Source organism: Notechis scutatus, chromosome Z (assembly GCF_049901735.1).
Source record: "Notechis scutatus isolate UNSWTSFEM ecotype Mainland chromosome Z, rNotScu1.2, whole genome shotgun sequence".
NCBI lineage: Eukaryota > Metazoa > Chordata > Lepidosauria > Squamata > Elapidae > Notechis > Notechis scutatus.
In genome coordinates, this window is record NC_142025.1 from 11,349,507 (window position 1) to 11,372,798 (window position 23,292).

Genomic DNA, 23,292 nt, shown 5'->3' on the forward strand with positions numbered 1-23,292 from the left:
GGCCCAACACTGCAAGCCAGATGGTGCAGCCTTGTAATTTGCCTCCTCCTTAATTGGTCAATGTGGCAATGCCACAACCGCCCATCCTCCAGCAATACCCAATACGAGTGCGGCCCAGTTATATCAACAATGATTCCAGCAAGCCATAAGGGGGTGACCCGAGTAATTCCTTGCATACACCAGGTCTCCCACAATAAAAACCCTTATCCATGTGGAAGAGTCTAATGGTTTTTCAGGAGCATAGCCAGAGTGTAACCTGTCCAAATTCGTCCTCAACCTCCTACCCATTAGCATCTCAGCAGGGCTGCAATTGGTTTCTGGACACGGGGTGGCATGCTGCATCAGCAGGTAGGTGGCCACCTTGGTATGCCAATCCCCAGGGGCCATCCTAACTTGAGCTTCCTTTACAGAGCATGTAGCTCGTTCTGCCTACCTGTTACTGGCAGGGTGATAAGAAGCCACAAGTACATGACGTATTCCCAATCCTGCCACGAATAGCTCAAATGGCCCTGATGTCAGCTGAGGTCCATTGTCTGAAACCAGCACATCAGGTAGGCCGTGTGTGGCAAATAGAGTTTGCAGGACCCAAATGACTGCTTCTGTGGTGATAGATGACATTGGAAACACCTCCACCCATTTAGAAAAGGCATCCACCCCCATTTGGAACATTTGTCCTTGCACTGATCAAGCAAAATCGATTTGTATTCGAGACCAAGGGCCTCTTGGCCTCTCCCATTCCCAGGGCTGGGCACTGGGTGGCAATGGTCTAGTTACCTGGCAGTCCTGGCACCCTGAGACCCAGTCTGTGATTGCCTGATCCAAGCTGAACCACCATATGTAACTCCGGCCCAGCTTTCATGCGGACAATACCTGGGTGGCCTGTGTGTAGAACCTGCTGTCTCAAAGGGGAAGGAATCGCCACCCTGCTCCCCCAAAGCAAGCATCCCTGCATAGTTGATAACTCATTTTGTCTGGTCTTAAAAGGCTGAAATTCAACTCCCACATTTATTTCCAGCCACCCTCTCTTGACCCAATCCATTACTCAGGACAAAATCTGATCTTTAGCTGAGTGTCTGGCAACGTCAGAGGCAGTCAATAAGCCTTGGAGGTCATCAATGTGGGGGATTGTGTAGGCCGATGCTGGATCCTCGACAGGAATTGGTGAAGGGCAGCAGCTCAAAGTATCTGCGTGGCTAAGGTTCTTTCCCGGTCAATAGGTCAAGAGATAATCATAGGCCACTAGGAAAACAGTCCACCTGGTCAATCTGTGGGACAGGACCTGGGGAGTTTGCCTGCTCCCAGACAGTAACCCTAACAAAGGCTTATGGTCTGTGACCAGCTGGAATGTCCTTCCATACACATACTCATGAAACCTCTTGACCCCAGCTACACCTGCTAAGGCTTCTTTGTCCAATTGGCTGTAGTTTCTTTCAGCCTTGGACAGAGTCCTTGAAAAGAAGGGTGCCTCCAACCCACTTGGCAGTTTGTGGCTCAATACTGCGCTTACTCCAAATGGGGAAGCATCACAGGTCAGAACTAATGGCAATTGCTCATTGTATTGAAGCAGCATACTTTGCGAAGTTAGTAGACTTTTGACGGCTTTAAAAGCGGAGTTCTCTCTTTTGCCCCACCCCCACAGGGTTTTAGCGTCTAATAGTCTGTGTAGGGGCTCAGCCACAGATGCCTTATGGGGTAAGAAAATGCTATAAAAATTTAGCAGTCCCAGGAATGCCTGCAATTCTGTTTTGTTTCTGGGGATGGGCGCATCTTTGATGCCCTGTATTTTTGTTGGTGTTGGGTGTATGCTTGATGCATGAATCAGGTATCCGAGAAACTCAACCTTAGGGACAGCCAGCTGGCACTTCTCTTTAATTTAAGCCCAGCTTCCTTGAACTTTGTAAGCACTGCCCTTAGACGTTCCCTTAATTCCATACGGTTAGTCGCTGACACCAGGATGTTGTCGAAGTACGGGATGACTCCTGGTATGCCTTGGAGAAGCCTTTCCATTAGGCTTTGGAAGATGCCAGGGGCCACACTCATGCCAAATTGTAGGCGGTGGCATTTAAAGGCCCCTCTATGGGTCACGATGGTTTGTGCCTCAGCAGTATGAGGATCTGCTGGTATGCTTGAGTTAAATCAAGCTTTGCAAAAACCTTGTCATTCCCTAGGGTGTGGAGAAGGTTGGACCATGGGCATGGGGTAGGCATTATGTTGAAGTGCTAAATTCAGGGAAGACTTATAATCAGCACAAATTCACAGTGACCCATCTGGTTTTATTGGGGTGACCATTGGCGTTTCCCACTTTGCATGGTCCACAGCCTCTAGAATGCAATGTGCCAACAATTTGTCCAATTCAGCATATATTTTTGCCCTGAGGGCAAATAAATGTACAGGTGCAACTTGGGGATCTAAACTTGGTGACAATGGGGTGCCAGGGTACCGGCCCAGGCCGTCTTCAAATACAGTGCAAAATCAGTGATTAGAGAAGACATATCTGACTCCTGGATGGAGTTGATACCAGAGATGGCTAACCCCAGGGGAGTCAAACCAGTCTAGTCCAATTAGACTAGGGCGAGATCCACTATTATTAGAGGGAGTTTCCCTGTGAATCTCTTATAACAAACTTGGAATTGGCCGATACCAAGGATGGGAATGCTCCTTCCTTGATAATCCCTCAGCTTTATATCGCAGGGTCTGAGCTGCTTCCTATCTAGCCTTGGCATTAGTTGCTTGAGATGGTGCCAGGACATCAGGGACACGGCAGATGATCCCTTTTTCGGCTATACTGTTTCTTCTTTGGGCCAGCTGGGGACCTTTTAGATGGTTGATTTCTTCTTCATCGTAAAACTGTGCGTTGACAGCTTCTTTGTAATGCATAGCTGCGCTAGTTCTTCCACTCGGGTAGCTGCTGGAGCCGTAAATTTCTGCCATGCAAAGCGTTGACATTTCCATGGCTTGAGTTTCTTTGATGGCTGCTTTTAGATTGAGGTCAGCTTTGGCCAGGAGACGCCTCTGTAGACGGAGGTCTCTAACACCACAGACCAGCCAATCTAAAAGCATGTTGTCCAGGTCCCGGAAACCATAGTGAAGGGCAGCTGATCTGAGGGCAACCATGTACCCACTGATGGCTTCTCCCTAGCTTGGTTTCTTCTTCTAAAGGCGTGTCAGTGGGCTATGCAGAATGGCTTTGGCGCATAGTGGTTGCTTAGGACTTCCTAAGCCATGGCTTTGACGGTCTGTGGAGCTAACAGAGCAGTAGCGGTATCGAAGACAGCTGTTCCACAGAAGCTGAGGAAGTATGCCTTTTTTATATTGACAGGGATCTCTGTGAGGTTGGCAGCGTCCATCACGTATTCGAACTGATTGATGTAGGATATCCAGGTTTTGGTAGCCAGGTGAAAAGGTGAAGTGTTGGTGGCGCTGCCATCTGACTTACTTAGTGCCTTCAGCTCAGTGACCTCAGCTCAGTGACTTCAGCTCTCGTTACCTCAGTAGATGCCTCACTGTGCTAATCCCATCCTCATTGCCAGTTTTGTATTTGGTGCACGGGAATAAGAGGCAGAGGCAAGAGCAAGAATAAAGGCTAACAGGCTTTATTTTAACATTTAAAGTTTGCCATGGCTTGTTGCTAGCTTTAGGCAGCTGGCTGACAGGGCAACAGCTGATTCCATTGGACAGCTCCTTTTATACTCAGCTGTCAAATGGAATCAGCCAATCAGGAATGCTCCTGGCAACCACTCAAAGAGAGGACTGGAGTGAAGACCTCAGCAGAATGCTACAGGAAAAATAAAAGGTGTGAAAATAAAAAAGGCGCAAAAACCAAAAAGCGGCTATGCCGACAAAGTCAAACCTCTCCAAAAATCCAACACACTAGGAAAATCCAGGGAGTAGAATGATTCTTCTAAACTTCAAATAATTCAGAACACTTTTAGGGTTGTCTGACAAGCTGAGACCAAGTTGAAGAACTGGGGACCATTACCAGGGAGGCGTGTCCTCAGAATTCAACTCAGTCTGTACAGCAACAAGGCTAGAGACTACCCAACCTGGATTCTCCCATCAGTTCAATGGAGAATACTCTCGTTTCCAGAATATTGGTCTATATTGTGCCATACAACATAACACAGTAAATCAAAAAGAAGGAAAAACACCTAACAACAAGCCAATGTATAAATATAAATGTAGAATAGTGACCAAGTATTCAACCGCTCAACTGTCCCAACTTGGGGGCAAGAAAAATTTGGATGTCACATATAGGGGGAGGGGGAAATTGCTCCAGAGAGTAGAAGCAATTCCAAGTTCATATTTCCAAAATTTTATCACTAACATTCTTTGTCTCTGGAAATCCTCCTGTTCCCATTCTTATCCCTTAAATACCCCCCCAAACCACAAAGTAAGATAAATAATCTTGGGATCTCCCTCTTGGTCCAATTGCAGCATCAACAGGATCTTTTTTTGGTTCCTGAGAAAATTTAGGAGGCTTTGTTTCAGTCTTGGTCCTCAAATTTTGTTCATCCATGAATAATCGCAGAATAAAAAGGAAAGAGAGAAACCAAAGCAGTGCAGGGGTGTCAACCTCGATTTCATTGAGGGTCGCTTCAGGGTTGTGTTTAACCTCAGAAGGCCAGAGTAGGACTGGCCGGGGTGGGCGTGGCCCATTCAAAGTCATTCATGTTGAGGATGCCTGTGGTGGCCGAGTGCTCTGCCAGCAAAAATGTAGCTCAGGAGGGCCACACGCGGAGCTCTGTTTTCACCGGCAGAGAGTTGCAGGAGGCCGTCACAGCCAAAAACGGAGCTTGGGAGGGTGTACGACCCTCCCCAGCTCAGTTTTTTCTGACAGAGACACTGCGGGCCAGTCCTTCACTGTTTTGAGGGCGGCCCTGTGGGCCAGATCTAAGCATCCCATGGGCTGAATTTGGCCCCCAGGCCTTGAGTTTGACACCTCTGACTTAAGAGTTCAACAAGGAAAAGGAAGGAGGTCCACCACAGATGACAATGGATTGTGCTCCTGTTTCAAAAATTGTACTAGATTAACTCTTCCCTCTGATGGCCTCCAAATGTGTCTGGCTCACCACTTGCAGGATTCCCAACCAACACAGCTCTTCAATGCTTGAGAATGTTGAAAAGTGCAGCAATTCTAAAGCTTGTGATTCTAGAGGTCACCTTGCTAAGGAGGAAGTATTTACTTGTAGCAGATTACAAGAAAAGGAAATTCTGGTTTTGTGCTTAGTCTACCTATTCTTTTTCACACTTCTGTACAAAAAGTCCTGAACCTATGGCCAGTTGCTTAGCAACCATGCAAAGTTATGAGCCACCTGAAGAAGGGGACTTAAGACCCAGATTCGAAGTTCCATCTGTGGTCACATGACTGAACTTCAGTTGCTGGGCAACATGGCTGCATATATAGTAGTTTGCATCATCCCATGATCACATTACAATGGTTTACTTCGGGTTTTCAGTAAAACCATCATTGGTTCACTCAATGAACTGCTGCAAAAAAGTGTTGTAAAGTTAGATCAGTCACATGACTAATCATTTTATGACCATTGAAATATACTTCTGAAATGGGCAGGTTCCATTATGGTCACATGTCAAGGATTCTTCTTTGCACACACTCACATGGAAACACGTATCTTTATAATAAATTGATTCCAGTAGCATGGTTAGAAAAACATTATTTAATTATCTGTAGTCATTCTAAGATGATTCTTAAAAATATAGACATAATGTAGGTTTAAGGTTTCTGCCAACAGGTGGGAAAATATCCTGCCAACATTTACACAGCAGTGTGTTTAAGATACTGCACCAACCCAGACTGCAGTTAGCTTAGTGCAGGGCTGTCAAACATACTGTCCACACCCATACCCAATTTAGCAAAGGGGAAAAAAGTCACATGACACTGTGGTGATGAATTTGACACCCATGGCTGAGTGCATCTTAGGTAATTTCTTCTTGGCCTCATTGAATTCTGCTCAAAGTGAGAAAGTGATCAGCCAAAGTGAAAAGTAAAAGCAAACATAACAACTTCTTGTTTACTCTCCTATTTCTTTCTACTGACATCAGAACAACCCTGATAGAGAAGTCCCCTATCACTGACCAGATGTAAAAGCTGTCTTTTCATGACAAAATTACACACACGAGTGATCATCGAAGGGAGATTTGTTTCTTTTTCCTTCTCCTATCTCTCACAATATGATGTGATGGATAACTATATTGTAATAATAACCCTTGAGTTTTTCCTACAATGCATCACATCTTCTGCTCACAACAGAAGAAGAAACGGTGGTAATAATAGGACATGAAATAATTGCATTAAACAGAGGGGGAGCTACACACCGCATTAAGTTGTTCCATGTGTAAATTTGAAAATTCCTTATATCAAAGTCAGAGTTCTTGTTTATTTATGCTATTTCAGAAATGCCCTATTTATGATGGTGAAAAAAAGAAATACAGACTAGAGACAAAGAAGTGTTAAGCAATTTCAAGGAAAAAGTAATAAGCAAATTACCTATCAGCAATGGACATATAAATATGTGATATTCTAACCCAGTTAAACCCACATCTTAAACTGGCAACCTTAAGATGTGTGAATTTCAGCTCTCAGAATTCCACTGTCAATATGCAATAGTTCTGGCTGGAGAATTCTGTGAGTTGAAATCCAAACATCTTAAAGTTGCCATATTTGAGAAATACCAACAATGCTAGGCATATTGTCACTCTCTGTTTATATATTGCTTGAAATCATTGTTTAAGTTAGATTTAATATATAAATTGCAATTGATTAGTTTTTCACAAGTAAGCCACAACAACCGGTTTCATGTAATACTATAAATCAAAACTAATCAAACCACTTTATGGAGTTAAGTACTGAACCAAGATACTCTGAGGGAGGTTTTTTTGCTCCTGGGGTTTGGGGTTTTTTTTGCAGCATTTGGAAGAGTAACTTACCACATCTTGGAACTTACCTGATATGCCCGTTCTCTGTGAACTGTGAAGAGCATCCAGTAGTGGGAGGTGCTTGACTCTGCTTGTATAGGCTGGGCTTGATTTCTAGGATGCTCCTCCTCCTCCATGGGACTCCTCCCTAGCATCCCCCAGTTTTGGCGAAGATGAAGTGATGAAAACCCTCGCCACTTTCACTCTATCTAATCGTTGACCAGAACAGAACCCCACCAGATGGAATTTGGATGGGGCTAGATCACAGAGAACTGGCGTATCAGGTAAGTACCAATGCCCTTTCTCCAATGAGCTGTTCAGAGTATCCAGTAGTGGGACATACCAAAGCTTGGGAGAATCTCCGTCTGGTTTGGAGTCCCCTCCTGGTCCCTGTGGACCTGTTGCAAAATTCTCGTGCCAAAAGAAGTCTCAGCAGAGGCAAAGATATCTATTTTATAGTGTCTAATGAAGGGTGATGGAGAGGCCCAAGTTGTTGCCCGACAAATTTTTGTTATTGGCATTTGTGTGGCCCATGCTGCCGACGTTCGAATGCTCCTGGTCAAATGCGCTGTTATGCCCCTGGGTACTGGTAATGACTGAGTTTCATACGTTTTAGCAATCGCAGCTCTCAACCACCTACCTATTGTCGAGGAGGAGACTCTGCGTCCCTGAGTGGTGGGCTGAAAAGAAACGAAAAGAGCCTCCATTTTTCTGAAAGGTGCCGTATAGTGTATATATAGTATATATAGTGTAAGGCACGTCGCACGTCAAGTCGATACCATTGGTGGTTCTAGTCCCTGAGTTTGTCTCGGACAAAAGTTCGGGAGGACCAGTGCATGTGTCCTGTGAAAGGCCAAATTAATTTTTGGTATGAACGTAGGGTCTGGACGAAGAACTACTCTGTCAGAATGAAAAATACAGAGGTCTTGCCTGACTGATAAGGCTGCTAGTTCCGATACATCGAGCAGATGTTATTGCTTCTAGGAAAACTACCTTGTACGTTAGAAAGTGAAGACTCATAGTCTTCAGGGGCTCGAAGGGGCACTTCATGAATGCGTTAAGAGCTTTGTTAATGTCCCAAGTTGGATAACGGTGTACCACCAGAGGGCGTAAATTTGTGGTGCCACGAAGAAAACTTTGTATGCATGGGTGATGAGAGATAGATCATAGATCGACCCAGGTGACGACCAAGGCTAGGGCCGCCACCTGTCTTTTCAAGGTGTTCGGTGAGAGACCCTTCTCTAGGCCTTCTTGTAAGAACTCTAATATTTGTGCCATTGATGGAGAGGTGGGGTCGATGCGAGATTTAACACACCATCTACAAAAAGTAGTCCACGTGGCATTGTATATGTGATTTGTTGCAGGGTTCCTCGCCGCCTGGATGGTGGTGATGACTTTGTTAGAAATATTCTCACTTTTCAGACGTCTCTGCTCAACCTCCATATGGCAAGAGGGGGCTATTGAGGATCAGGATGCTGAACTGGACCTTGGGAGAGCAAGACTGTCTGGCGGAATTCTCCATGCTTCTGCTGATGACAGCTCCCTGAGAACTGCGAACCACGGCCGCCTGAGCCAGTATGGTGCCACCAACAATAGTTCCGCTCTTTCTTCCAGAAGTTTCTGGATTACCTTGGCAATCACTGGAAGCGGAGGGAATGCATAAAGACGACCTGGGGGCCAGCGGCAGCGTAGAACATTGATATTTTCCGCTCCTTGGGACTGATGGGGACTCCTGGACTGATGGGGACTCCTGGAAATGAATCTTGGGAGTTGAGAGTTGAGGCGAACAAATCTATGACTGGTTGACCAAATCTCCGACCGCCTCTTGAAACAGACTTGGATGCAGGCGCCACTCCAATTGATCGACCGTGGCCCTGCTCAGCCAGTCTGCCTGGGTGTTTGACAGGCCCGATATGTGCTCCGCCCTGATGGAAAGCAGGTTATTAAAGGCACAATTTCTCCGCTTCCCTCATGAGCTGTCTTGAATGTGTGCCCCCGCTTGTTTATGTGGGCCTTTGTTGTCACGTTCTCTGTCAAAATAAGCATGTGCTGGTTCCAAATCTGTGGAAGGAAGCTGCGAAGAGCCAGATGGATTGCTCTGAGCTCCAGCCAATTTATGCCGCACAACTGTTCTATGGAGGACCAATGACCTTGAGCTGTGAGGGATTGGTAGTGTGCTCCCCATCCAAACAGGCTGGCATCTGTCGTGATGGTAAGTCTGTGGGGTTGACATGACACCCCTTGTTGATGATTGGCCTGGTCCACCAGTGAAGGGATATGAGGGCCTTAAATGGTATGGTGACCCAGGACCTAAAGTTGCTTCTTCCTGACCGCTGGTACAGAAGCAGGAACCACTGCAGGGTTCTAGCCCAGGGAATAATAGAAATGCATGAGATCATTTTGCCCAATAATTTAGATAAGTTGGCCAGGGGTACCCTCTTGAGCATCCTGATCTCTTGAGCTAATTGTCGTATGCTCTCTTGACTATCTAATGAGAGAAAACCTTTTCCTTCAACAGTGTCTACAATAGCCCCCAGGTGAATCAATCAAGTTGATGGAATTAAATAACACTTTGCCCAGTTTATTGAAAAACCGTGTTGTTCTAGTGTCTGCAATGTGATCTGAGTGTCTCTAATTGCCTGTTGGGTGGAAGCTGACAAAAGTAAGATGTCATCAAGACAGCACCGTAGCCGGACGGGTCTACCTCTGAGATGGGTGGCCAGTGCTGCAAGGACCTTCGTAAAGGTCCTGGGGGCAGAGGCTAAGCCAAAAGGGAGGGCTACATACTCAAAATGTTGATTATTGTAACAAAATTTCAGGAATCTGCTGTGAGATGGAATATGTAAATTGGAATATGTAAATACGCCTCTGTTAAATCTATTGATGTTAGGACGTCACCCTGTCTGATGCCGAGCAGAATAGGTTGCAAAGTGCTCATCTTAAACTTGCGATAGACCAAGAAATGGTTGAGGCATTTTAAATCTAAAATTGCTCTCCACCCCCCTGAATTCTTTGGAACAACAAAAAGATGTGAGTAAAAACCTTGCCCTCATTGGTTCAGAGCCACTGGTTGAATGGCTCAGATCTCTAGTAAATTATGGACAGCTGTTTCCATAAAAGTCCTTTTAACGGAATCTCTAGAAAAAGGGCATGACATCAAGAAGTTTGGGGAGTGGATTGAAATTCAAGTGCTAGGCCAAATCTAATTGTCTCTTTGACCCAGGCATCTGAGTTGAAGAGTCTCATTGGTCTGTGAATAGTTTAAGCCATCCGCCAATGGGATCATTAGTAATGGTCCTATTTGGGGCGGTGGAATGACCAATTTCCTGCCCCTCAGAAAGGTCTCTTGGTTTGCCCTCCCCTCCTATTTCTGTCCCCAAAGTCGAATTGCTCTGATTGTTGTCCTGGACGAAATCCAGAGGGCCTCTGGAATCTTGGGAATAAGGTCCATGATAGAAGGGACGAAAGGAGCCCCTCCGAAAGGACTGGGTGTTTCTGCTATATGATTTTCGAAAAAAGAGAGGGGAGGATCTTTTTCTTATTTCTGGTCTCAATTAGTAGTGGATCAAGGGCAGAACCAAACAATTTGTCTCCCAAAATGGGGGATGAGGCAAGCTTCCACTTGTGCTTAGTGTCAGCTTGCCAGTGTCTTAGCCGTAGCAAGTGCCAAGTTCTAACTTGGGATGCTATGTCTCTTGATGAAAACTTAACCACATTGAATGTTGCGTCCGCAGAGAACTCTATGGCTGTGATCAGTTTGGCAATGTCCTGATGTGCCCTTATATTAGAGGTCGGTATGTTTTCTCTTAGGTGACAGAGCCACCTAAGGGAGGATCTTGCAAAAAAAGATGCGGCTGTGGCCGCTCTTATGGCCCATGCATCTGACTGATGTGTCCTCTGGTTTTAGCGCCTTCTCTGCTTCACTGGGAATAGAGTAGGGGGATGCTAAACTTGCTATCAGTTTGTCAACCTCTGGTGTGTTCAGGGAGTTAGAGAAATCTGATACCAGATTGTAAAATTTCCTGTCATACCCCGTGGGGGCGGGGTACATCGCTGCAGAAGCCCATTGCTTTTGTACCAGGTCTGAGAACATGTGCGGGACTGGAATTATGTCTGCCTCAGCGACCGGTTGGGAAAAAATTAAATCCTCTGACTCCTCTTGTGAAGGAATTGGTAGGGCCAGGGAGGTCGATTTGTCCAGGCGTGCAGTGTTTTTGGCCTTGAACAAGAGTGATTTAAATAATTGCGGGCGGAACAAACCTATAAATGTTGGTTGATTGGGAATGAGGCCCTCATCATCCAACATGCCTCTTTCTAGGAGATCCACCTCTGACAGGGCCGGATCGCTGTCGTGGGCAGATCCTGATTTGACTTGTTCTATTTGGTCAACTTGGTTTTCCTCATCTTGTAAGCCCTGGAGGGGTATGTCTGGAATCATAGAAAACTGCCCCTGGCGGTATACCTGAGGGTAGTGCTGTTCCGTCCTGCCTAGCGACTGCAATGATTGGGCATCACAATCAATAGCTGTAGGTTGCTGTCTGACCAGAAGAGTCTGGTGCACCCCTGCTGCAATACCTTGCTGTATTTCCAGCTCCATCCAAGCTCTCATCCTCACGGGGATTTCTTCCGGGAGGCCCTCCTCCTGATGAAGTCCGGCCGTTGTTAGAGTAAATGTGGCCTCGGGGGCCCTTCTTGTGAGTGGTGCTACCTTTGAAGTGCTAGGTTGCACTTGAAAGGCTGCACTGTGCCTGGATGCTATGGACAGATCCAGGGGAGGAAGCGGAGGGGGTCTTGTAGCCTGTGCTGGCCTAGGGGCGACAAGAGAGTTTCTCTCAGCCTCCCACATGCACTTTTTCATGTGCTTTTCCAGTGCATTCTGATGCCTTTTGGTGTCTCTTTCTATGGCCTTGGAAGTTCCTTGGGATTGTTTTGACTTGCTCTGGGATTTAGACATGGCTTTTGAAAGCGGCATTCTCTGCAGGGAGAGGAAAAACAAGCTTCGGGCCATTTAGATCAAGCCGTGCTGATTGGAACAACGCAGATAGCGCTGTGGCAAGGGCTAGTTTGTGCAGTTGGGAGAGGTGTGGTTCGAAGGCCGGTGCCTCCAACCGCCCTGGAGGCGTAGAGACTGCTCCCCGATCTTGAGACGAGCTCTGATGGCCAGATGGAATTAACAGCCATCGGTAGCTCTCTTCGGCTCCCGGGTGACTCATGGAGCCTTGAGTAGAGAAAAATTGGAATTTCAAACCTGAGTATTATTTTTTTCCTCCTGTTTCGGCCAAGGAAAGAATAAACGCTGCCTATCTCAATGAGGCTGAGCCAAAACTGGGGGACGCTAGGGAGGAGTCCTGTGGAGGAGGAGGAGCGTCCTAGAAATCAAGCCCAGACTATACAAACAGAGATTGAAGCACCTCCCATGACTGGATGCTCTGAACAGCTCACTGGAGAAACAGCAGCCTCAGAAGTTATGTTTAAAGTCCATTAAAAAGGTAACCTTTTTGCCAATATTCTAAAATGGTACTATAATAATTCTGCTCTTTCAGCCTACACAATAGTTGATGTTTATTGTTTAAAAAGCTATGTTTCAATTATATTGGTACATTATTATCAAGATATACATTTACATTAAATCAAGAACATTTTCTTACTTTAAAAATATACAGAAACACAAAAGAGCTTCCATTATGATTATTAGTTTTACTATGCTGAAATTAACTTGTTCATGTTTTGCTTGATGGGACATTTTTTTTTTATTTTGCCACTTTTCAAATATATTTCTCACTTCTGCTTAACATGGGGGGAAAGTGTTAATTTATTGCTTTCGGGTCCACAAAGCCTTGGAATTGCCAAATGTATCATTTCTCTCTCTGGAACAAGTTACATGATATTTGACACTTTGGTTTCATTCACACTCTTAACATAATTGCCATTTAAATTAAATTGCAGGACATATTGAAAATATGAAAAAGGGTTCTGTAGGATTAGGCTAAAGAGCCACATATATCCCATTTTCTGCTTAGAGATTAAAAAGAAGAATTATGCCACACCTCCTGCCAGGAGCAAATTTAGTAGTTTCACTGCAGTACATCTCTACATACTCCACAGCACAATCTATGACAGAGTTTTCTCTCATGTTCCCCAAATGGTGAAAAACATCTCTTGATTTTCATAAAACAGATACACAGGAGTCCTTACACTGACAGCAGCGCTGGGTATAAGGGAGAATGTCCCTTTCCTGATATTGTTGGCATGGTACTCAATCAGAATACCTTGGAAGTCTTCTAGTTTAGACCCCTCCTCAAGCAGGAGACCTTACAATATCAGCGATGGCTAACCTTTACGGCACCAAGTGCCCAAATGTGCTCACGCATGCATCCTCAAAATGCAATGTGTGCGCCCCCCGCAAAATGCCCCTGGGTCTTTTTCTTTTTAGAATTTTTTTTTTAATTTTAACAACAAAGACAACAAATAAAACCATTTTTCAATTTTACAGTGTGTTGGTTAGATGCATATATCTTATGCGCATAGTAGTGTTATTGTACATTTCTTACTTGATTATATTTATAAACCATTCTAAGCAACATTTTATATCATATTATTCAATTATTGTATTATTATTTACATTATAATTGTTATCTTTTAGAAACATATCTCATTCTTGCTAAATTATATTCATTCTCTTACTCATTAAAGATTAATCAATTATAGTATAATTATTACTATTACTACATATTTCAGTTTCTTATTCTTCTATCTAACCATTCATAAAATAAATCCCAAATCTTATAATACTCTTTTTCCTCCTGTTCTTTAATTGCCATTGTTAATTTACTCATTTCCACACATTCTATTATTTTTTTAATTGTTTCCTCCTATATTGGAATTTTCTCATTTTTCCAATTTTGTGCAAATACAATTCTAGCTGCTGTTAATACATTAATAATCAAATATGTTACCTCTCTATTATAACTTTCAGGCATAATTCCTAATAAAAATATCTCCAGTTTTAAGTCTATGTGTTGTTTTATCATTTTTTCCAACCACCTGTGTATTCTAGTCCAGTATCTTTTAGCTTCAATGCATATCCACCACATATGGTAATATGATCTCCTGGGTCTTTCTTAATGTTCTCTAGGATTGAATTTATTGGAGCAGGTAAAGTTCTATAGATCAACTGAAAAACTGGTGCATGCGCTAAATCCTTTCAGAATAAACAAGGTCATATTAAGAGCATATTAAGATCATATTAAGAGCAACTGCGTCCTCTTCGCTGATGATGTAAAGCTATTCAACACCACAGACAATACTGCTACCCTTCAAAAAGAACTCGACTATGTATCAGAATGGTCCAACAAATGGCAACTTCAAATCTCAACAAATAAATGCTCTGTCTTACATATTGGCAAAAAATATATATTCAGAAAATAAAATACAGGCTGAATAGTCAAGAGCTTGTTGATGATCCAAACTCTGTCAAGGACCTTGGAGTACTCATCTCTAATAATCAAAGTGCTAGAGCCCACTGTAACTACATAGCCAAAAGGCATTAAGAGTTGTTAATCTAATCTTACGTAGCTTTTTCTCTGGTAATATTACACTAATAACTAGAGCATACAAACATTTGCTAGACCAATACTCGAATACAGCTCATCAGTCTGGAACCCACCCCCAATTACGTATCTGATATTAACACAGTTGAGAAAGTCCAGAAATATTTCACAAGAAGAGTTCTCCACTCCTCTACTCGTTGCAGAATACCTTATGCCACCAGACTCAAATTCTAGACCTAGAAAACCTAGAACTTCGCCGCCTTCGGTATACTAAGTATAGTATATAAAATCATACATTGCAATGTCCTACCCGTCAATGAATACTTCAGCTTCAACCATAATAATACAAGAGCAAACAATAGATACAAACTCAAGGTTAATCGCACCAAACTTGATTGCAGGAAATACGACATCAGCAACAGAGTGGTCAATGCCTGGAATACTCTACCTGACTCTGTGGTTTCTTCCCCAAACCCCAAAAACTTTAACCTTAGACTTTCTACTATTGACCTCACCCCTTTCCTAAGAGGTCTGTAGGGGGCGTGCATAAGCGCACCAACATGCCTACCGTCCCTGTCCTATTGTTTCTTTTATTTTTCTTATATGTATCCATGTATTCATAACTATGTTTTTACTTATACCTATTATCTTGTAAGCAATTGACAAACCAAATAAAATAAATAAAAATAAAAACAATTCAGCAAGAATTCAAATCTTGAATGGTAAGGAACTAGATAGGGGTGAAAGAAGGAAAAAGGAAACAAAAGAAAGTAACCATGTCTTTAGACCATCAGCCAGCAACACATGGATGCACAAAAAGAATGAAGGCAGAACAAAAGCACCACAACTCAAATAATTTTTCACAAAATAACTGAATTTCCTATTGGCATCCATATTTGATCCATATAGCCTTTCCTTTAACTGTTTTATGTCTGAAACTCTTGGAGTGAGATTTCTTTTCATTCACTACATGATGTCTTCAGACCATTATGATTACCTTGATTACCACTACAGCTTTCCAGGTGACTTTCTTTCCTCACTAGGAACTAATGCATTAGGCCTGTGGTTCCCAAACTTTTTCAGTCCACTGCCCCCTTGGTGCTACAAACTCATCCTTGGTGCCCCCCACCCAGGGTTGGGATTCAAATTTCTGTGGGCGTGGCCTAATTTGAGGGTGTGGCTGGGTCAAGTGACTGGGTGGGCATGGCTTGCTGGTCACGTGACCGGGTAGGTGTGGTTTGGTGGTCATGTGAGTGGGTGGGCATGGGCAGGTAACTGGCAAACCAAATACAAGTGGCCCTCACTTAATGGCTGGTTGTTTAGCAAGTGTTCTAATTTATGACTGGCCTCTCCAGAACTACTTGACCTGTTTTTGGAGTTTTGACAGCCATGCACACACATGCTCCCCTCCAACCCTGCTGGAGCAGGTCATTGGACTAGAATCGGCAAAGCATCTCTGATTAGATTCTAGTAGTGAATAGAATCTAATCAGAGATGCTTTGCCAATTCTTGTTGATTTAGATAGATAGATAGATAGGTAGGTAGGTAGGAGGTAGGCAGGCAGGCAGGCAGACCTTTTGGATGAATGTATGGATAGATAGGTGGGTAGGTAGCTAAGGAGGCAGGCAAGCAGGCAGGAAGACAGACAAACAGACCTGATGGATGGATAGATAGGTAGGTAGGTAGGTGATAGAACTATATTTGTAGGTAGGTAGGTAGACAGAAAGACAGGCAGGCAGGTAGGTAGGTAGACAGGAAGGCAGGCAGACAGACAGACAGACCTTTCGGATGGACGGAATGCGGCAATGCTTTGGGAAAGCGGTGGCGGCAGCTTTTCCCAATGTGCTGCTGCATTTGAGGCACCAGCTCCAATGCTGTACAACAGTCAATGAGCCTGCAGGGCTGGTGCCTCGAACTCTTGCCTCTTAGCACCGCCGTCGGCCCCCTTGCCTCTTAGTGCCCCCCTTAGGCATCCCACCGCCCCCCAGGGGGTGGAACCGCCCACTTTGGGAACCACTGCATGTATAGTGTATGGCAAATTTCTCTGATCCTTTATTAGTCATCCAAGGGAAGCATAAGTTGATTCTGGTCTTTCTGGCAAAGAACGCCATATTATCCATATAACATTCATTAATTCATCTCTGATGGATTTGACAAATTTTTCTGTGCAAAACTACTCTTAATCATAAGAGTTACTGTAAGGATCGATTGAACTGATATTTGAAATAACAGGACAATTCTCACTTAACACTATATTTTTATTAGAAAAAAAAATAAAGATTCCAATTCAGAAGAATTCTAAAATAAAGATTATCATGACCTCCGTCTCTCTCTCCCTCTTTCCTGGCAGAGAGACATTTGTTTAAGAAGTAAAGTAAACGAGATGGTACTAAGAACTTTGAGTATATTCATGTTTAGTCTACATTACTATTCCTAACTACTCACAAGGTATACATTTTACAATGCCATAATTAATTGCGCCTTTCATTTAGTTCTTTTTCCACACAGAAAAGACTTGTTATTTTTGACTTGAATAACTAGAAAACTGTTTCATGGAAAAAAATATTTTAGACAACAAAATGAAAACTTCCATCACAAAACAACAAATGCACAGGGAGAGTAAAAATAACAGGATTAACATGAATGTTTTATTAAATGCAATCATCATTATATTTTTGTGTGTGTGTGTGTGTGTGTGTGTGTGTGTGTGTGTGTGTATCAGATTGAAAGTGACATGGCCAGTTTGCATGGTGATATTAAGACAGTATTATATTTTAGATGACAAAAATGCAGTTCTAAATCTGCATTACTTAAAGTCCTAAGTAATGAAAAGGTGTCTACATAACCCACTTTGTAAGATTGTGAGGATAAAACGGGGCAGAGTTAACACGGCTTTTTGCAGCTGCTTGGAAGAAGAATAGCATTAGAATAGCAAATTATATGCAACTTTGAATTCCTCGTGTTATCCTGTACTTTGTTACTGTACTTTGTTACTAGGCAATTATTTTATTATTTCATTGATGCGATAAGTATTACATGTAGGAAGGATATTTAAGGATGCTTTAAAAGCATCCATTCCTACATAATGATGTTGTATATATACCTTTCCAGACCTTACCTTTCATTTCTTTGATTAAAGAAGCGGTTGATTGTATATTAAGCCTAATACTTAACAAAAAGTAGTACATATCTTGGATTTAGCTTTAGTCCAAATTCTATCATAGTCATTCTGAATTTTATTTTTTAAATATTTGAGATTTCACCGGATTGTTTTTTATTTGATATTAAATTATGGAGGAAAATACTCACCTGGATATTAAATTAAAGAAGTCTCACCGTCCATTCCTAGCATGAAATTTGGGGCTGGACCAAGATTTTAAGATATCTATTGCTGTTCTAAGTCCAAAATACCTCATAGACTGGCTCTAGGTTATCTGAGAAGCCTTCTCATTCCAATGGAACTAGCGTACCCTGCTTGCTCCAATGGAAGAGTGTTACTTCAGATCCCATCTGCCAAAGAGTTTTGGCTATTTTGATGCAGACCCTGCTCTCTATCATATTCTCCCATTAGATGTGAGGTCTGCCCCCCCCACAACTTCTGATTTTCCAGAACAGCCTGAAAACCTGGCTTTGCCAGCTGGCCTGGAGCCCCAACATGGAATTCTATGGAAGTGGCTGAGGGATAGAGAGAAGATCCCCCATCCCTTTTTTGTCAATCCTCTTGGTTTTTAGCTTTTTACTTAATCCTCTTAATTTTAATTGTTTTGTATTATCTTTTTTCTCTTTGTTTTTATTATCTTTTTTAACTCTTATATTGTGAGCCGCTCACTGTAATAGTGAGCATAAAAATTTAATAAATAAGAAAACTTAATTATCCTTCATCACTGGCAATGGGACAGTTGTCTTCAGTGCATATAAATGTAAGAGGCACTTTCCCCAAAATTGCCTAATGACAGGGCAGGTCTTAACACGAACAGCACTTCAATACCATCTCATTGATAACTTTGGTGTGCCAGTCCTACTTGTTCAGTACCAAGAACAGTGGTGAACAGCTCAGCTTGGAAAGTAAATGTTAACAGTTTATTTCGCTAATAGAGTTTGCTAATCATGGCTGCTTGGCTCACAACAACAGCAACTCTTCAGCCCATCTGACAGCTCTTTTATACTCAACTGTCAGAATCATCAGCCAATCAGAACGCTTCTCCATTCCCACGTAATCACTGAACCGGTAGTAACACCTGTTGAATTCCACCCCTGATAACCACCCTGCTTCCCCACAGTAAACAGCCCCGCATCATGGATAGCTCGTTCTGCCTTGCTTTAAAAGGCTGAAATTCTTCCCCCACAGTCTCCTGCGGCAAGTCCCTTTTAACCCAGTCCATCACCAGGGCAAGTACCTGGTCCTTAGTTGAATGTTTCACGATATCCGAGGTGGTAAATGGGCACTGAAGGTTGTTGATGTGGAGGACTGTGTAAGCCAGGGCTGGATCTTCAACGGGAATCTGTAATGGGCAGCGACTTAAAGCATCAGTGTGGCTGAGGTTTTTTCCAGGTCGATATGTTAAAGAATAATTGTAGGCAGCTAGGAAAACGGTCCACCTAGTCATCCTGGGAGACAGCACTTGGGGTGTCTGCTGGTCTCCTAGAATTAAACCCAGCAGCATCTTATGGTCTGGAACTAGCTCAAAGGTTTGACCATACAGATATTCGTGAAATCTTTTAACATTGGCCACAGTTGCCAAGGCTTCCTTATCAAGTTGACTCTAGTTTCTTTCAGTCTTTAAGAGAGTCCTTGAAAAAAATGCAATAGATGCTTCTAACCCATTTGGCATTTTGTGGCTGAGCACTCCGCCAACTCCATAGGGGGATGCATCGCAGGCCAGCGGACTTTCGTTGTATTGGATTAGCATGCTTTGTGACATCAGAAGTCTTTTAACAGCTTTGAATGCAGTATTCTCTTTCTTGCCCCAGCTCCATGCAGTTTTAGAATCCAAAAGTCTGTGCAATGGTTCAGCAACTGATGCTTTATGGGGCAGGAAAATACTATAGAAATTTAAGAGTCCAAGGAATGCTTGCAATTCAGTCTTGTTTTTGGAATGGGACCATTCTGGATAGCCTGTATGTGGTCTTTGAATGCAGCCCAGATAAGTCTATCAGGTACCCAAGGAATTAAACTTTCTGGACAGCTAACTGCACTTTTCTCTTTTTAACTTAAGTCCTACTTTCTTAAACCTAAGAAGGACTGCCCTTAAACATTCCTTTAGTTCAGCTAGATTGGTCACTGATACCAGGATGCTGTCAAAATATGAGATGACACCTGGTATGCCCTGGAGCATTCTTTCCATCAAACTCTGGAAAATTCCTAGGGTGATACTAACACCAAATTGTAAACTGTGATTTTTAAAGTCACAATTGTTTGCGCCTGAGCAGTTTGTCTACAGGGATCTGCTGATAAGCCTGCATTAAATCCAGATTGGCAAAAGCTTTGTCATTTCCAAATGAATGCAGCAAGTGCTGCCCTACAGGCATAGGGTAGGCAATATGAAGTGCTCAATTTAAGGTACATTTATAATCAGCACATATTCTAATGGAGCCATCCGGTTTGACTGGGGTGACTATAAGCATTTCCCACTTAGCGTGGTTGATGGTCTCTATAATTTCCTGTGCCAAAAGCTTGTCTAACTCAGTCAGAATCTACCTTTGTCCTGAGGGCTTTGAGGGTGTGAGTGTGGGATAGGACAGTTGGCCAGAACTGAAGAAGCTTCTTGGTTGAGAAACAAAACGTTTTCATGGGGAAAAAAAAACCAAAGAAAGGCCTGTGAAAACAGGGCAGATATTGGGAAAATGCAGCTTATCACTTGTGTCACAAAGTGAAAGCATGAGATCCAAATCCAGGCTACCAAGTGCTTGTTTGGGCAGCCCTGACAGGTTTATTGAGGTAAGAGCTTATATAAAAGAAGCTGATGAAGAACGATGCTAGTACAAATAATTCGCAAATCATAGCATATTGGAGGATAAATACATTTATTTATTTACTAGCTCGATACCCGTGCTTTGCTATGAAACTATGTGGTCGGGCTTAGTTTTTGGGGAGGAAAATAAGGGGGGGGGATTCTGGCTCTGCCTACCAGCATCCATCAGTATTCATCTGGCTAGTGTCCTAACTGTGTGAGAGAGTTGAGGGCTGTTTGGAAACTGGAACAGCATTTGCTATGTGAGCAAGAAGGAGACAGCAAGAAGCATGAGCGTGGCTTAGCTCAACTGTACTGTACTAAAGCTGCTTGGTGCTGTGAAACTAAAATAGAAACTGAAACTCCTCTCCTCTGCTTGTCTTTTGCATTTGAAACAGATGGGGAGGGGGAGTAGAACTCCTTAGCATCAGAGTGTGTTAATAATAATATACAAAATACTAATGCTCTGATGGTCATTTCAAAAAATCTTTTCTTAGTGGGCACCTAGAAGCCAAGAGGAACATCCATGCCAAATTTCAAGTTTGTAGGTTTTACGGTTCTGGAGATTTTGTGATGATGCGTGAATGGTATTTCATTTTTATATATATAGATGAAGAACAAAGAATTTACAAATCAAAGTATATTGGAGAATAAATACATTTATTTCTTTTTACAAATAAGGAAGCAAACATATCCAACACACCTTCCTCCTCCTGTTTTCTCCACAATAACCATCCTATGAGATGGGTTGAGCTGAGAGAGACTGACTGGCCCAGTCACCTAGCTGGCTCTCATTGCTAAGGTGGAACTTGAACGTATAATCTCTTGTTTTCTAACCTGTGCCTTAAGTAGAAGACACAAATGATTACTTCATACTACATTTAGTGAAACCAATACATTTTTCCAATAGAGATGCTGGCTTGGAATTCTGAGAGTTTTAGTCCCAAATAACAGGAATATGAAAGGAAGAAGTTAGATAAATCATGAATACCTTCTATTGTGCTATACTTGAGGATCTGAAACTATAAGTCAGTTCTCAAAAAAATTAATGGATGGGGGAAAAACCCAGAGAGGCTCCTATCCTTCCATAGAAAACACTTTAAAACATATTTCTAATCATCGTCCTCTTTCTATGCTGTAAATAATACTATTTTAAAAGAGCTCCCTCTCACAATTCTATGGATTCAGAGATAAACACTTCAGAAAAAATATGCTGTATTTCATGCTTCAACAGTGTCTTCCTTCACTTACACTTTAGTTTTGAATATAAGAAGTCAAGTATTTTATTTTAGCAAATAAGAACTATATACTAAAATAGTTTTTAGCAAGATACATTTCTATCTGAATGAATATTGTTCAGACTCACTTGCTGTAATGGATAGCTTATAGAAATCAAAATGGACAAGGAAGCTAGGAGGGAAGGAAGGAAGGAAGGGAATGAATGAATGATTCACATGTTCAGAAGCAGTGCCTCTATAGTTTTGATTTGCTTATTTTTTATTTCTCCTTCCATCCAGGAGTGAACATGAAGACAAATTTCTCTAATCTACTCATGATATAAATGTAAGATTGTATTACTTAGGCAAGCAACTGATTGAAGAAGAAATGCTAATTGAGTTATTCTGTGGAAAAGCAAGATAACTGAATTCTTCTACTAGACTACCAAAAGATATTTTTGTCTTATAATAAATATAATTTTCATTATAGAATTTAAATGATATATCTTCAATTTAAATATTATTTTCAGCAGTCAATAGTCAACTATAGAATAGTTTATATATCTTTCATTTAAATATTTTCATTTTCAGCTACCCGAGACAGCCACAACCTAACTTCTAGGATGCTATAAAAAGCTGTGTACAAAGGAAGTAATTTTCTATTGCTCTTTGGGATAAAAATAATTATAGTTAAGATCTCAAAGAAGATTGAACAAAACAGCATGAAAATTTTTGAGTTTCTAATACACTTTTATCAGAAAGATATTTTAAAATCTCAGAGATTAAAGAAGAACTATGCAAGAAAAAATGGTATTTAATCTTATTTGCACCAGTATGGCACTGCACCTTGTTTGCCTCTGGAGAACTCCTACACTGGCCTGGTTATTTCTAAATAGTAGTTAGTAGTTTAAAATAGAAACACTCAGCTTGAGAGTTCTTATATTTCTACATGGATTCCATAGGCATTCTAACAGAATAAAAATTCTTTTTTCCTATGCCCAAGAAAAAGACAAAAAGCAAGGTGAGATACAGACACCATCCTAAGGGATTAGAGAAGATTATCTTCCAGTTTTCTTTCTGATAAACAGATATTTGTGGTTGGCCTGGCTACCATGGCAGCCATTTTGTAAACAAGCAAAAATTCCATGCTGTCAAAATTGCCATTGCGCCATTTGCCTACCCTAAACGCCCTTCAGCATTTAATTTTTTTTTGCTCCATTCATTCCGTAATGGTATGTGAGAATGATCTTAGGAGACAGGAGGATTTGAGTCTGAAGGCATATGGGTAAAATAAAGAAAGCATCTCAAAATAAAGGAGCCCTCCCTACTTTTCAAGAGCAAAAGTGAGGGCAGAAGTGATTGCAAGATTCTTTAATGTAACCTTACAATAAAGATTAGTATGAATTGTCATGCTCGTTATCTCGGCTACATCAAAGGGCTCACAATGGCTAATAATTGTAGGATATGCTGTTTGAGAAGGAGCTTTGGACTGGGGCCATAACATGTGTTAGTAGGAGGTATTCCAGCCATGTGGAATGACAAAGACCATCTGGACGAATGATCTCATTCCACTTCCATGAGAACTTTAAACTGTTTAGCCTTCTAAATATTCCTTAATTTACTAAGTCAATGAAACAATTT

The 23,292-nt window shown here is 42.2% G+C and overlaps 1 protein-coding gene across 2 annotated transcripts in view; it reads right to left on the reverse strand.

The window, feature by feature from the left end:
- VIPR2 (vasoactive intestinal peptide receptor 2) overlaps nucleotides 1–23,292 on the reverse strand; it is a 149,660-nt gene that overhangs the window by 93,890 nt on the left and 32,478 nt on the right. The window lies entirely within an intron of this gene.